Source organism: Babylonia areolata, chromosome 11 (genome assembly GCF_041734735.1).
Source record: "Babylonia areolata isolate BAREFJ2019XMU chromosome 11, ASM4173473v1, whole genome shotgun sequence".
In the NCBI taxonomy this organism is placed as follows: Eukaryota; Metazoa; Mollusca; class Gastropoda; order Neogastropoda; family Buccinidae; genus Babylonia; species Babylonia areolata.
The window spans coordinates 12,917,221-12,934,554 of record NC_134886.1 but is presented as its reverse complement, the minus strand read 5'-3'; the positions used below and the strand labels follow the sequence as shown (position 1 = coordinate 12,934,554).

At 42.3% G+C, this 17,334-nt stretch overlaps 1 protein-coding gene across 2 annotated transcripts in view; it reads right to left on the bottom strand.

Moving 5' to 3' along the window:
* Window positions 1-13,643, bottom strand: part of LOC143287544 (uncharacterized) — an 85,257-nt gene extending 71,614 nt beyond the window's left edge. For both annotated transcript variants that reach the window (XM_076595602.1, XM_076595601.1), the window contains exon 1: window positions 13,332-13,643. The gene's annotated coding sequence lies outside the window, so the exon portion shown is untranslated. The remainder of the gene's footprint in view (window positions 1-13,331) is intronic.
* Window positions 13,644-17,334: the final 3,691 nt, after the last annotated feature.

Below are 17,334 nucleotides of genomic sequence, written 5' to 3'. Positions count from 1 at the left end.
AACTGTCCCTTATTCTCTCGCGGGTTTTGCTGACCCCAAGATGCCCGGACATAGGAATGTCATGTTCCAGACTCAATATAGCTTGACGCAGCTCCTTGGAATCAAGATCTATCACAGCGACGGGCTGTTGCGGACCAGCTGAATGGGTGCAGGCTCTGGACAATGACAAGCCAGATATCCTTTCTTTTTGCAGTTGTAGCACACTACAGATGCCCTTGATCCTGATGATCTTGGCATCCTGGAATAGGCATGATCATCCCCCCCCCCCCCCCCCCCCATCATCAACAGTAGATGGACGCAATCTTTTTACCTCAACTATGAATTCAGAACTCAGCATCTGAAAGAACTGTTCCTGCATCAAAAGATCTTTGACGTCCTCCACGTTGTTTTCGTCCTTCCCTGCTGTCACGCACCATAAGGAAAACCACCGCCTCATCCTCTCGAGTAGTTGGGTGAATGTCTCAGCTGGTTCCTTTTTAATATTTCGATTTTTTTTTCGATAGTATTCAGCGTCCAAATGGAAATGCCAAAACAGTGCGGTCTTGACCGTATGGTAGTCAGTCAGTTCTGTAGGGGATAATCTCAGCACTGCCTCTCTCGCCTTGCCCCGCAGAAATAACTTATTTCCCTTTCCCAACCCCTCCTAACACTCTCAGACAATGACACTAACAAAAACAAGATAATACGGAGCCACAGATAAAAGAAACAACTGTTTTTATACTCAAACAGCCAACTGTAATGAAAGCAAAGAAAATATACATACATATATACATATATAAACTAATTGATCCGCACACACGCACGCCCTCGCACACACACACACACACAAATCACGAAATAAAGTCAGCCATGGCGTTGACACCAACGATGGTAGAATAGCTGACGACGTCAATGAAGACTGAAGTGAAGACAACAATGATGAAGATGCAGCGAAGACGCCGATGATGATGAAGAGAAAGCAATGACAACAACCATAGACAACGACTACAGCGACGACGAAGTGAAGACAACGATGACGACGACGAAGTGAAGACAACGATGACGACGACGAAGTGAAGACAACGACGACGACGGCAACAGGGGCGCAGGCTAGGATGACAGCAGCAACAGATGATGAAACACGTCTGCAAAACACGCCCAGACAACGTGCACACAACACAACACACACGCTCTGTGTTGACAAGGAGGGTGCACAAGTAGGTGACGTCTTGTTCTTGGCCTCAGCAAAACACAAACACAAGCGATGACAGCACAGCAGCTACCTCATGGAGAGAGGCAAGGGACACTTCAAAACGAAAGAATAAAGAAAACCTGGACTTGACCCGCTGATCAAACCAGCACATAGAATCAGCGCCAACACAAACTTACTGTGGCGTCTCCCTCTTACGTGTTATTTACTTCCTTTGTTTAGTTTAGATAAGTTACTTCCCTTGTTTTGTTTCCTTGGTTACTACTTCCGTTTTGGCTCAACGGATCGTCGAAAGCTGTATTAAAAATCGTGGGACTTATCTAAGAGTTTCCCGATTTTTTATACAAAACCATTTGTTGCATACTCAACATTGGTGACCCCGTTCCAGAACACGTAAGAAATGGCACAAGAGTCTCCTGAAGCAAACATTCTGGCAAACTTAGTAACTCAAATGCAGACTCATGTTAGTCAACCTACTAACGAAGTGAATGCAGTGTCTGTAAAGCTCCCAGAATTCTGGATTAAATCTCCAGAAGTGTGGTTCGCGAGGGTTGAAGCCCAGTTTGGCACCAAAGCTATCACACAAGATCAAACAAAGTATGACTACATTGTCAGTTCTCTTGACATCAACACTGCAGATGAAGTGCAATCAATTCTCCTCAATCCACCAGCTGTAAACAAATATAACACTTTGAAAAGTGCTCTCATCAAGACCTTTGGAAAATCCCAGGCCCAGAAAGATGCAGAGTTACTCAATCTCAATGGACTTGGTGACAAACGTCCTACTGCCCTCATGCGTAAGATCAATGCACTGAATGATGATCCACAGACACTGAAGCGTGCACTTTTTCTATCGAACCTTCCTGACGACATTCGTAGCATCCTCGCAGGACATAACACTGATAATGTAGAAGAGCTTGCTGAAGCTGTAGACCATATCTGGGAAACACGCACTACAGGTGTCCAATAGATTTCAGTGGTTCAACCTGACACATATGGTGTGACCATGGGCCCATCTGTGGTAGCTGTATCTGCCGCTAAAAGATTTCAGCGAAACTCCCGCTCACTTCATCAGAGTAATTCAATTCCAGCTTCACGATCAACAGCACAGTCCTCTGTGTGTTTCTACCATCAGAGATTTGGACCAGATGCTCGTCGCTGCCAGCCTAGTTGCAAGTTCGCATCTCTTCTGAAGAATAAACAAGACACATCATTGTTGGGAAACGACAAAGCCGGTCACTAAACGTGGTAGGGGCCGGCATTTCAAACTCAAACACGTTCTCTGTTTTTGATCGCCGCACTGGACAATCCTTCTTGATCGAGACTGGTGCTGACGTGTCGGTGTATCCTGCCTCTGCACAGGATCTCAAGACTAACCCACCTGCACCCCTTTCTGCTGCAAATGGAACTTCCATCAAAACCTGGGGCAAAAACAACATTACTTTAGAAATCAGTTAAAAAAAACTCTATTCACATGACTTCTATCTTGCTGATGTCACACGCCCCATTCTTGGTGCTGATTTTTTCATCGCTCACTCACTCATCATTGATCTCAAGGGCAAACGTCTCCTGTCCCTAGACAATGTTTCCACTTCACTCAAAAACACGGATGCACCTTTGTCTGTGGCTTGTCTTTCATTTCTACCACACAATGCTTACTCTGATCTGCTTCAACAGCTTCCAGAATTACTGACACCACGTTTTGACTCCACCATCAACAAACATGGTGTTGAACATCACATCATCACACATGGCCCACCAGTTCATGCCTGTGCCCGACGCTTAAACCCAGAAAAACTTGCAGCTGCCAAAGCTGAATTCCTGAAAATGGAAGAGATGGGTACCATCCGTCGGTCCAACTCCCCTTGGTCTTCACCCCTACATGTGGTTCCCAAGTCAAATGGCCAGTGGCGACCCTGGTGACTACAGACGCCTCAACTGCTACCAAAGATGATCGATACCCCTTGCCTCACATTCAGGATTTCAGCAATCATTTGGCAGGATGCACCATTTTCTCCAAGATTGATTTGGTCAGGGGTTATCATCAGATTCCAATGGCACCATCTTCTATTGCTAAGACTGCCATCATCACACCTTTCGGCCTCTGGGAATTTCTCCACATGCTTTTCGGCCTCAAGAACGCAGCCCAAGCTTTCCAACGTCTCATGGATGGCATTCTAAGGGACATTCCCTTCACTTTTGTCTACATTGATGACATCCTTGTAGCAAGTCACTCACATGAGGAACATCTTGAGCACCTGAGACAACTTTGTCAGCTCCTTTCAGCCAATGGACTAGTCATCAACAAAGGCAAGTGTGTTTTTGGTGCTAGTGAGTTGGATTTCCTTGGGCATCATGTCACGGCTCAAGGAATACGTCCACTCCCTGACTGGGTAGCTGCCCTCCATGACTGTGCTGCACCTGCCGACCGTACCAGCCTTCAACGGTTTCTGGGGATGATGAATTACTATCATTGTTTCATCCCACATGTTGCAGACATCCTGGCCCCACTTCATGCCCAAGCAAGTGGTAAAGGACAATCCATTGACTGGTCTGCAGAATGCCAAACTACTTTTAAAAAAGCCGAAGAATGAGGCGGTGCTCTTACATCACCCCCAAACAGATGCACCAACAAGTCTTACAGTGGATGCATCCAACACTGCTGTAGGAGCTCAACTTGAACAACGTCAAGGCCAGTCCTGGGTACCTCTTCTCCAGAAAACTATCAAAAACAGAAAAGAAGTACAGTGCCTTTGACCGTGAACTTCTTGCAGCTTACAGTGCCATCAAACATTTCAGACATTTTTTGGAAGGACGTTCTTTTGCTCTGTACACGGATCACAAACCCTTAACATCAGCTCTCAAGAGTCAAACTGACCGATCCCCTCGTCACACAAGACATCTTTCCTACATTGCTGAATTCACTACTGACATCCAATACATCCAGGACAAATTCAATGTGGTAGCCGACGCCCTTTCACGTTTCAGCACCAACTCCATTGCAAAATAACGCTGCATTTCCTCTGTGGGTGACTTCAATCGCCTTGCTGAAGATCAAGCTCAGTCTGATGAGATGGAAACCTATCGCACATCTGCCACTGGTCTCCAGCTACAAGATGTTCAGCTTGGGACACTCACCCTGCTGTGTGATATATCCACTGGTGTCCAGAGGCCAGTGCTACCAAAGTCCTGGACACGCTCAGTCTTTGACAACATTCATGGCCTCTCTCACGCAGGTGCACGTCCGACTCAACGAGCTATCAGCCAACGTTTTGTGTGGCACGGTATGAAACGTGACATACGCAAGTGGTGCAAGGAATGTCATGCCTGCCAAACCTCCAAAATCCATAGACACACAAGAGCACCACTAGTAGAACGTCCACTACCAAATACCACATTCTGCAGTCTGCATGTGGACCTTGTTGGACCTCTGCCAACCAGCTAGGGCATGAACTATCTCTTCACCATTATTGACCGTTTCACCAGATGGCCAGAAGCCTTTCCCTTACCAGATGCTCATGCTTCTACCTGTGCTACCGCTCTTGTTCACCACTGGATCACAAGATTTGGGGTTCCAGAAGACATTATCTCAGACCGTGGCAAGCAGTTCACCTCAGCTCTTTGGACAGAGTGCAACAAGTTTTTGGGCATTGAGACACACACGACCACAGCCTATCACCCCCTGGCAAATGGCATGGTTGAGCGCTTCCATCGTCAGCTCAAGGCAGCACTCAAGGCACGCACTACTGGCCCTGACTGGGTTGCAGAATTACCCATGGTTCTGTTGGGAATTCGCTCTTCTTGGCGTGTGGATCCTGACTGTTCTCCAGCTGAGCTTGTGTATGGCTCAACCCTTCGCCTTCCTGGTGAATTTCTTCAACCACTTGAAGCACGGACTGTTGAACCAGACTCTACATTTCTCAAACATCTTCAGCACACCATGTGCTCCGTACAACCTCCAGCACCAAAGTTTCATGGACAACAGTCTACCTGTGTACCTGCAAATTTGGCCTCAACAGTTTATGTCTACGTCCGAACTGACTGTCACCGACATCCATTTCAGCGACCTTATCAAGGCCCTTATCGCATCATGGACACCAGTGACAAGTTCTTCACCCTGGACATCAAAGGCCGCTCAGAGAAGGTCTCAATCGACCGACTCAAAGCTGCTTTTGTGACGACACTCACATCTTCAGATGACAAGAGACTGGGTTGACCAGATGGCTAGGCACTCAGCTACACGAAATTAGTCATCAAGGACAGTAGGTCCACGAGAATGACTACTTGAGAAAGAAGATTAAAAAAAACATAAACAACAAAACAAAAACTACTCAACTCGCTAGTCGATGACCCTGGCCCTTCAGCTGAACAAAAAAAGAAAGAAAAAAACAGACTGAAGACTAACAGCAACACATGAACACGACATGGGGAAAAAAACAAACAAACAAAAAAAAACCCAACGTCGCCAATCCCATACGACAAACTCCGCATGGATGACGTCAATATCCATGCAATTACCAATGATTTGACGTCAGTTATTCTTTGTGCACCGAAAATCCACTTTTTGGCCACCACATCACCACATGAAAGACAAAGGTCGCAGACAAAAATCATAGGAAGCAGTCGGTTGGTCTGATGCAGAATGCTCAATAAAACAAAAGCTTTACCTTCCAAGTGAAGCAGCTTATAAACGTAAGGATACTCCACAAACACGACATCAACTACCCTGAACACAGTTACTTCCTTGCATCACGAATACAGCAGCAAGCACATGTGTGGAATGCACCAATTATGACTACATTCTTTTTTTTCTTCTTCTTCTTTTTTTTATTTATTTTAAAAAAAAATTTTTTTTAAAGAGATGACAATTCATCTTCCCAGTGCTGAGAAACAGAAAGGCCTAGCCGTATAAAATTTCGAGAACCAGAAAAAGAAAAATAACAAAACAAACACATTTTGCTCAGTGTGACAGTCCCAGCCAGCTGCGGTATGCTGGCCTGGGTGATATGGAGCAGGCAATTTTTAGGGCAACTTTTCTAGCCCCCCCTTTTTTTTGCCGCTGTTGCATGCAGGTCATGGAGCACCAGAACGTGTTTTGTTTTTGTTTTTGTTGGGGTTTTGTGTGTGTGTGTGTGTGTGTGTGTGTGCTTTCACACGCCTTCTTCATTGGCCAAAAAAAACAAAAACCTTTTTTTTCCTTCTGTTTTTCTGTTTTCTTTCGCTTTTTTTTCTTCTGTATAACATGTCAGTTTTCGATTGATATACGTAAATACATCTAAATGTATTCAAAGTAGTATTCTTCCGAATACACTAAGTTCTTTGTCTGAATATTCAGTTTTCATGGACAATTTCAGTGAATATTTTAACATTATGCATGTGTTTTCAGTTGTCTGTGATTTAGTTTGCTCTGATGTGAGTGTGTGGATTCTGTATGTGAGATAATCATCGAAATCATCGTAGTATAATACATATACGTCGAAAAACATGAAATTAGATCAACATTAATTATTGGAGGAAGGAAAAAAAAAGGAGAAGAAGAAACAAAAAGGAAAGTTGACGCTCGGACAGGAGGCAGGTTCCGCCCTCCCCCGAAACGACGCACAGTGATTGTTCTTCTGCCGGACGCATTGATCTAGGACGCTCGCCACATTGTCCTCAGGACAACTCGTCGTGTAACACATGAAAGTAAACGATATATTTGACATTATACAATGCGCATTGTCGGACATTTTACATATACTCATTCGGCCAGTCCGTGAAATAAATACAAGTATTTAGCAATAATGATACAAATAAAAGATACGAAAGTGAATATGTGAAAGGTGTTTGCGTACAGTGTGTGTGTGTGTGTGTGTGTGTGATATTTTTTTTAAATTTTTTTACTAACATGGATTCAGTTGACTTTGAGGCCTAGCTCTCTTTCAAAAATGCATTGTATAGAGAGGGAGGACTCAGTTTTTTGAAAATGCTTATACACATTTTGCTTACAAGAATTATGTAATTGATGTATTTGTAATTTCCAAGCAGGCGTTCTGATTTGTTAATACCAAAAAGTATATCAGTTATTGAAGGTTTCAGTCTAAGATCTGTTTTTGAATTGATCAATTTTTCTATATGACACCAAAAACTGCTTACAAGTGGACATTCAAAGAAAAAGTGTTCAATGTAATCGACTGTGTCTGGACAATAAGAACATTTATTATTTTCTTTTACTTTCATTTTACAAAGAAGAATATTTGTTGGATAAATGTTATGTAGAATTTTCCATTGAAGAACTTTTAATCGTACTTCTTTTGTAACATCATTGGCTCTTGACCATGCTGACTTATTTAAATTTATGCCAAATTTTCTTAACCAAAGTTTTTCCGCAACTGGAGTTACTATTTCTTCATTTTCAAGTAATATATTCTTAATAATTCTAGGTTTTGTGTTATACTTGCTAACCTCACATACATTGGATTCTGTATTTTTTTCCCCTTTCTGTATCCACTGAATCCATGTTTTGGGGAAAGAATGGATAAGAAGATTATATTCAAGCATCAGGCTTTGTTCTGTCCAATTTGTGTTTGTATTTCTTCAAAAGTAAGTAGTCTGTTTTCACTTGAATGAATTACATCTTTAATCACTTCTATCCCATTTGCTTGCCATGTTTGAAAAAATAACGTTTTGTTTTTGTATGTGATCAAAGAGTTGTTGAATAGCATCTGATTCTGGAAGTTGCTGCTGTTTATTATATTGTGTGTTGCTAAAGATTTGTTTTTCTAAAAAGGTAGTTACTATACTCTGCCAGAACACATTATCCATTCTATCTAAACCCTTGACGTCTCTTAATTTACAGTTGATATGGAAAACCCTGTTATATTTTGCAAGTTTTCCAACATGCCATATCGGTATTAAGCACCAGTTTTGCTCTTCATTTACTTCATGAAGTTTTCCTGCCCACTGTAAATTAAAGCATTTATGTAAAGTAATCATGTTTATCATTTTTAGGCCTCCAGCATTGTATTCAGCTTCCATGACTTTCCGTTTTATCTTTTCAAATGCCTTTCTATTACTTTGTTTTTTCTGCCATAGAAACCTGTAAAAAGTGGTGTTCATTTTGCATAGAATACTGTCATTGTTTAGCTGTCTGTCAGGTAAGTCATTCATTCTTTGTACGAAAGAGTCATTCTTTAAGAAACTATTATTGAACTTTCAGTATCCTGGACCACGTGAAAATTCATTGCCACTAAATTCTATTACAACAGCTTTATGATCTGAATTAGGAACTATAATATGTTCGCAAGTTACTAGATGATGTATCATGCTTTCTGATATAAAGCAATAGTCAAGGCGACGGGCTATAAATGGATTGCTGTGACACCAGGTAAAGTCTTGTTCTTTTATGTGGAACATTCGCCAGGTGTCAGTTAAATAAAGAACATTTTTTAATCTATTAAGTTCCTGAATTTCATTTTCCCGATGAGGTTGACCCGATATAACGTCAAGGTTGTTGTCAAGAACACAATTAAAGTAACCACACAAAATAGTTGTCGTCACTAAAGTCATTACAGTGTTGCTGAAGTTCTATAAAAATAAAAAAAGGCCGCTTTTTCTGAGGCATTGTTTGGAGCGTATATATTCGCTAGATGAAAATTACATTTCTCGTGTGAGACTGAGACGATTAAGATTCTGCTCTGTGCCATTTCTAATTTTATTCTCCCAGTGAACTGTTTTGCAATTAAGATTACTTCTCCCTTACTTCTGTTTGTTCTTTCATGATAAAAGATTTCCCCTCCCCACTGTTTTTCCCATACAGGTAAGTCGCTATGAGTTATGTGGGCCTCTTGTAGACAAACAATATTGAACTTGTTCCTTTTCAAATATTGAAAAAGTGATAATCTTTTAAATTTGTTTTTTAATCCTCTACAATTCAATGATGCTATGCGTAACTTATCCATGAGAGAATGAGATTAAATTATTGTTTGCTTGTTCGTTTTTCTGTTCATATGCCTGTTTGTGTGCTCTGCGTGTTTGCATGTATAGTTGACAATCTGGTTCCGTATTTCCGTGATTGTTATCCATCTTAAGTCGTCGAATCATGAGGTGTGATCAAAACTCGTAGTCCGTTGTTCAAAGCCAGTCCGTCATCAAAAGGTCAGTCCAGGTCAGTGCTAGAAGCTAGCAAGACACCTCCACGTCTGGAGCCCCACGGCGGTCAGATCGCCCGCCTTCCCGTCTGGATTGTTTACTGTCACCCCTTCCCTCAGGGCTGTTCTCCCGAGACCGACGACGCTTGGGGGTCTCCGAGCGGTGACGAGGGGGACTCCTCAGTTCCAATGATGTGCTCAGCGTTGCCTGTCGAGTTGAGGGTCGTCCCCTGGATTGTCTGTCCTTTTTTGTCACTCTCTGTCCTTCCTCACTCTGCACTTCACTTTCATCCTCCTCATTCACTCTCCCTTCTTGGCTTATCCGAAACAGAAAACTCACAGGTAGGGTCCCCCCCTTTTATGCCCTGTCTTTCTGCAAGCCCTACAAACGTCTTTTTCACAGGCAGAATTGTGATGGCCTTGCTCCAAACAGTTGGAACACACTACTGGCTTTCTCGCTAGCTTCTGTTCTTTATGGAAAACTTTAGCTGTGAAAAAGCTTACTTCAAGAGCGTTTTCCAGAGGCACAGTTAAAAACCGGGTAAGTTTGTTGTCAGCATCTCTCGCTCTCTCGCATTTTATAGTTGATCGTAGCTCACATCCCGCTTTCAGAAGGGAGTGCTCTATCTCACTATCAGCAACGGATATAGGGATGCTGTCAATGAAAATTTTAGTGGTTGGCTTTTCCTCTCCAGATTTGTCTCTTAGGATGTACGGGTTAGTGTTAGATGATTGCAGTACCGTACCTCTTATGCGTATCCCTTGAACGAGAAGCTGGGACCTTGCCTCTATCGTAGCGGGGTACAGCCTCCACAGCCCGTTGATCTCCTGGGCACCCACCATCGAACCTTGTCCTGCAACTCGCTCCGCAGCCAAGCACATCTCCAACACCGTAGCGCACTTGTTTCTGGAGTCAGGGATGTCTCTTGTCTTTAAGAAGACAGGCTTGACACTTGCAGACCCGGCCATATCTACAAAATGAAAAAAAAAGAGCGAACACGACGGACGGCAAAAGAAAACTTAGAAAAGCCGAATACGATTTTGAACAGTCGCAACGGTTTCGCCGCACTCAGACAGGGAAAAAAGCCCCTTCCTCATGCCAGGGAGGTGAGCAGTGCATTCCTAAAGAGGTATGCTCAGACGCTCAGACGGCTGCCGAGCTCCATCGCTGCTCCTGTCGATGAAGAACGACCCTATGGCCTGAGCCGCCTGCGTGCAGGTCCGCGGCTGCGACTGCCAGTGTACCCACACCTGTCGTTTCGTCGCTCGTCTGTCACCACGGGACTTAGGGGTGATGAAAGGATGAAGGATGAAAGGTCATTAAGGATGACTGATGACTTGCGCGATGAGTTTGTTTAAAGTGAAGAGGAGTTGCGCAACGTCGACCTCACTCTCTCGTCCGGGTCCACCAATTTCCAGTGGCAAGACTAAGTCGAGACGACTGGAGGATGAGCACAGATGCAGTGGATGACCAAGATATCCTTTCGGTGTCTCATCTTACTCTCTGCACTACACAGTGCGTTGCTGTAACCGCCTTCCTCTCCGTTGAACTGATAGGTTTCTTCTGCAGATTCTGCCGGATCCAGACTTCACATGCAAGGGTAGACACACCGCAGGGGCCAACTGCGTGTGGCATGCACACAGCACGGTGGAGCTAGATGGCAGTCGGTGGCTCTCCTGAGCCAACGCCCTTTTATGGATCTCGTTTTTAATTCCATAAGGGTGTCTAGCCATCCGCCTCACCAGTCCCGGAAGGGAGCAGTGGGAGTGCCGGTTTAGTCGCCGGCAACCGGACCCTGAACAGGTTGTACTGGATTACAGGTTACCAGTAGCAGATCTAACGACCTGACCTGACACACTCTTCAAAGGGTAATATTTTAATGTCTGTGTATGTTTTTAAAGTTGAAACATGAGCTGGAACACACCTGCTTTACTATCCACATTTTGTCATTTTTAGATATGTATTTTGGTGCAGAAAAGAATATCTCTTGTGCGTGAGTTGTTTTAGTACAGAGGTATTCTGACCCCAGTGTTGTCTGCTAACAATCGTTAATAAGTTGAGGCTTTTCCTCGCCTTCATCAAGTAGTATTCCAAATATAAATTCCATGTCAGTTCTGATGTGAGATATACGCCAAGAAATGTTACTGCTTGTTTATGTTCAATCACATACCCATCAATTTTGAAGATAGGTAATGTGTCTGGAGAAAGAGTATTTCCTACCTTTGTTTGGATTACTCTATTGCTTGAAAAAAGCTTTGAAATGATAAAATATGCAACCTGGTAAACCAATGGATTTTATTTTATAAAGTAAACTTGAATGCCGTACTTGGTAATACACTTTTTTATGTCAAAGAAAGTGGCCAGTACATTTTTTACGAGCAAACTGATGTTTGATCTTGTTAGTAATTTCATTCAACTGGGTGGTCAACTGCTGTTCTCCCTTTTCTAATACCTGCTTGATTAACTGGAATTATGTTGTTGTCTTTTTATCCACAGTAATGAAGAAGCATGTTAGCACAATTCTTTCCATTGATTTTCCAACATGTGAAGTCAGAGCAGTTGATCTGTAATTGTCTTTATCAGTTTTTGGCTTGCCTTCTTTGAGGATAGGAACCACTATGGACTGTTTCCATTAAGTAGGCAAAGTACCGTTTGACCAACTATATTGAATATGATCATGTAGAAATCTGAAGAATTTATCCGGTAAATGCTTGAACATTTCATTTGAAATGGCGTATGGTCCCACTGCAGGTGATTTTTGTTGTTGTTGTTTTGGTTTTTTTGTTCCAAGAGAAGATATAGCTTCTTTCATTTATAGAAAAGTGTTTGCTTTCATGATGGAACACAAATTCATATAAACATTATACAGACGCTCAGTTTGTATGTTTATATGAATTTGTGTTTCAACATTATTTTCGTTTGCTGCTTCCGTTTCCCTTAAAATGTTTCTTTCTCTGGCAAACACTCTGTACAACTGGATTTGGCAAACATTTCTGCAAATGCTTCAGCTTTTTCAAAAGCTGTCGGGAAATAAGTGTTTTCTAATTTAGTGTCGTAAACAGGAAAATGTACGCCTTTTTTCATTTCTTTAAGTTTTCTCCAGACTTTCTGGATATATTTTGATCGGAAGCATCTTTGTTAAAAAATTGTGACCAGTACTGTAATTGGTCTGTGCCAATATCCAGTTATAATGATTTTTTTTTTTTTAAATCTCCTTCATTTCTGTGTGCTTCTTTTCAGTCATCACCTTGGTCTTTGTGATACACTCTACATGCTTTATGTTGTTGTTTGTTTTTATTGCTTTTTTTAGCTTCATCACATTGTTCGTTCCACCACACATTGCCCAAAAGTTTGTTTGATTTTACTGCACTACATTTAGGAATAGATGCGTCAGTACCAGGTCAAAAGCCGTTGCTCTATGGATATATCAGGGATTCTTGTTCCACTACCTTCATTTAGAAGATGTAAAGATCAATCCACTACATTTTCAAGCGATTGTTAATGGCCATTTTGCAGTCGTTGTCCCAGAATGGGTATTGAATCACCGGCTATCAATTATTTTTCATTCTGCTCCTGTAGGGTTCGTAACGTAACTGTTTTTTTGCACATATAGCTGTATTGATCAACCTCAGACTGGATTCTCATATGAGTGGATAGTAGTAATCATGTAGCCAAATGTACGCATGTCAGTTATAAAAAAATGCTGTACAAGATGAGGTAGATTTGTTGAAATAGATCTGCAGTTCCATAGCATAATAATTATATCTGTCTGCCTTATCATTTTTATTACCGTGTTAAATTTGTCTGTTTGATATCTAATGGATACATAAAACTACAGAATAAAAGCCGTGCCACAATGGCGAAACAGTGTCGACAGCCTAAAAGTACAATCACCAGTATATGTGACGGGATATGAAACAAAATTCTTCACACACACACACACACACACACACACCAAATTCTTCACACACACACGCACGCACACGCACACACACACACCAAAGATACTAACCTGCACACAGCTGCAAAGCAAACCTGCTATCAATTTTACTTCATCCACACAAGTGATACACAGCGTCAGTCTCTGTCGAACTGGATAATGTGTTCGTCTCACTGCGCACAGTCCTTTCACCAGCAGCAAGACGTAACCCTATCACTGAGAGCCAGGCCTGAACCTTTTCATCTGTAACTTCACAGTCATGCTCAGAGTCTGACCTGAATCCTTGAATTGTTAGCTTTTTAGCCAATTTTGCGCTGTTCTGCACTGATATCTCAATCATGAGACCGCCGCGCATCAGATGAAGAAACGTTGAACATGGCTGATTTCTTTCCTGGTTTCGTTTCGGTTTTGTGGAATTTCCCGTATTTCTAAAAATGAGCAATGATGGCGAACCGGAAGATTGTTTTCCTTGTCATAGGCGCTCGAAATGTATCTGGTTTACCCTTGCAAAGATATTTTTCCTTTCGAATTGAGTGTGCTCTTTATTTTCAGAGAGACCGGGAGAGAGAAGAGGTCGTGGTCACTGCCAATGTCAGCACACAAAATTTGACAAGGAAATGTGTGTATGTGTGTGTGTGTTCGTGAGGGCGCGCACGCACGCGAGTGTGTTGCTCTGTTGTTGTCGTCGCTGCAGTTGAGTTTCCTGCCAGCTGGGAGAAATGGGGTTGAGCAGGGGAGGTTTGGGAGGTGCAAACATACGATCTTTTATTTTTGACATCTCTCTCTCTCTCTCTCATTCTGTGTGTGTGTATGTGTGTGTATGTGTGTGTGTGTGTGTGTGTGTGTGTGTGTGTGTGTGTGTGTGTGTGTGTGTTAGTCTTGACCATAATAATAATGATAACGACTAATAATGATGATAATTATAATATTAATAATGTTGATAATGATCATAGCAACAACTGATGATGATGATGGTGATAATAATAATAATGATGATGATGAAGATGATGATAACAATAATGATAATTAAAGCAACAAATAGTTGTCTCAGACAGCATCAGTATCAGTAGCTCAAGGAGGCGTCACTGCGTTCGGACAAATCCATATACGCTACACCACATCTACCAAGCAGATGCCTGACCAGCAGCGTAAGTCAACGCGCTTAGTCAGGCCTTGAGAAAAAAGAAAAGAAAAAAAGAAGAAGTAAATTAATATTAAAAATTAGATATAATAATAAGAATGATAGTAAAATAATAATAACGAAAACAAAAACAAAAAAGAAAAGAAAAAAGATAGTGATAAATAAGTATGAAATAAGATGAAATTAATAAATAAATGAATAAATGAATAACTTTAAAATAAAATAAGATAGATAAATAAATAAGATTTAAAAAAAAAATTAAAATACTTTTTTTTATATATATAAAAAAACAAATTTGTCTTTGACAAAGTTCATGTAGCTAATCGTACACTTAAGTCGACAAATGTTGCCCATCAATAGAAAGACAGGCAAAGAACTGTGCATGAATTGGTGTAAAAAGAAAGAATTAAAATGAAAGAAAACTTTTTAAAAAAGAGTCAGAAAAGAAAAAGGAAAAAAGAAAGTGGGAAAAATAGGAGGTTGGCGGCCCCACACGGCAAAAAACAGCGTCAGTGTGCGGTGTGTGTGTGTGAAAAAAAGTGGGGAAAAAAGTGGGAAAAATTAGCTAGGAGGTTGGAGGTCCCTCAAAAAAACATCAACGACAACAACAAAACAAACAAGAAAACAACAGCCGAAAACTGTGTGTGTGTGTGTGTGTGTGTGTGTGTGTGCCATCACCTTTATCTCGTTTTCTTTCTTTGCCCCCCTCCCTCCTTAAGTTTTCGTCGCAGTTAACATTTTGTAGCTGAATAACTTTTTTTTCCCTCTCTCTCTCTCCCTCTCTCTCCAGTTGTTTGGAGACATTAAAACCAAGGTAATTTTCAGCTACAACAGATTTGCCAGCTTAATTAGAGAGACTCAAAGAGAGAGGGAGATGTACGCGCGGCAGGCAGATAGCCCCCAGCAAGATGGCAGCCTGCTAGCGCGCGGCCGGCCTCCCTTCTTCCCCTCCATACTATTGATCTCGATGGTTGAGAGAGGGAGCCGGGGAGGGGCAGGGGTTAGAGGGTGGGCAGATGCAGGGGATTGCAGCGCTCACAGTTGATGATTTTGCACCGCTTACACAGCAAATCAGGTGTGTTCACATTCTGTTGCATGCAACCTGCTTGCGACTATTCGTTTCAAAGAAAAAAGTTGGGTTTTTTTCTCCGAGATGATGATGATTCGTCTTTGTATATCTGTATATTTTATGTATGTATGATTTGATTTCGTCTGTGTATACCTATTTTTGTCGTGTCGGCTACATTTTCAATACATGGTCCATGAATACAGAAATGGTAAGCCCACTACCTTCAAGAATGTGTATGCTTGTCCTGGACATTACATTATTACATAAAAGTTGACTGAAACATGTTTTCATGAAAAGACATAATTATAGTTTCAAAGTGAAAAACACAAAATGCTGATAACTGAACGTTTTATTGTTCAAATATTGTTGGGTTTTATGCTTGAATATATCATCTTACATATCAATATTTTTTAAAATTTTGTTGTTGCCTTAAAGCAACATTACATTTATGACTTTTTCCGTTACAGCCTTCTTTGCAAAAGCGATTTCGACATTCTAAACGAGTATTTTGTTGGAAATATTCAGGACATACAATTCTAATCCATAAAGGAATATGAAATTCTAAAGCGCTTATTTTTTGCATATCTGCCAAACTGAATAAAACATAGCATGTGTCCTTGCATCGAAGACTGACCACAATGTGAGGCAGAAGTCATCGCAGCAAACAAGTTTTGCAACTGACTAAACAACAGAGCAAACCATTGATTTCACAGGAATGACCTGACATGGGGTAACAGGAATGACTGAAAACAGGAATGCAATGACAGTTTGAAACACCAGGATGGGTCATGGTCATTACTTTAGAAAATGTTCAGAAACGAACAGCGCGCGCGAGCGCGCACACACACACACACACACACACGCGCGCGCACACACACACACACACACACACACACACACACACACACACACACACACACTGTGACACACACACACACACACACACACACACACACACACACACACACACACGTTTGAACAGAAGCCGCATATTACATGTGGATGGGGCTGATGACTAGATCTTCAGGTGTGGTATGGTGTGGGTGTGTCCATCGAGATCGATGATGACCATCGTTGTCATCCAGCTGGGGGATGGGGGGAGGGTGGTGGTGGGGTGGGGGAGAGGATGCTCATGAATCTATCTGTGAATGCGCAGATGGCTGAATAGTCCAATCTGCACACGAAATGTTCGCTGACAGTTGGGGCAGACAAAGACAGGCATATCATTGTCAGGGAGCTTGTTTGCCCGTGACTTTCTGGCCTGCCTCTTCTGAACAGCTGCAGCAGTCCTGTTGGCCTCGCACAACTTGGCGCCTTTGTGCACAGCAGCGCGCCATTTGTCACGGTCCACTGCAGATTCCTCCCAGGAGTCAGGGTTGATATCAAACGCTTTCAGAGAGACTTTCAGAGTATCTCTGAAACGCTTCTTCTGACCTCCGTGTGATCTCTTCCCTTGTTGCAGCTCGCCATAGAAGAGCCTTTTGGGCAGCCGATAGTCTGGCATGCGCGCCACGTGTCCAGCCCAGTGAAGCTGGGACTGCATCAGGATGGTGAAGATGCTGGGAACGGTGGCTTTTGCGAGCACCTCTGTGTCTGGGGTCCTGTCTTGCCACTTGATGTTCAGTAGCTTCCTGAGGCATGTTGTGTGGAAGTGGTTCAGCTTCTTGGCATGTCGTTGGTACACTGTCCAAGTTTCGAAGGCGTACAGTAGTGTGGTGAGAACTACTGCTCTGTAGACCTTTAGCTTGGTTTCAAGACTAATGCCTCTTCTGTTCCAGACATTTGCATTGAGTCTACCAAAAGTTGCGCTTGCTCTTGCAATCCTGATGTTCACTTCATCGTCGATGGTCACATTTCGTGACAGT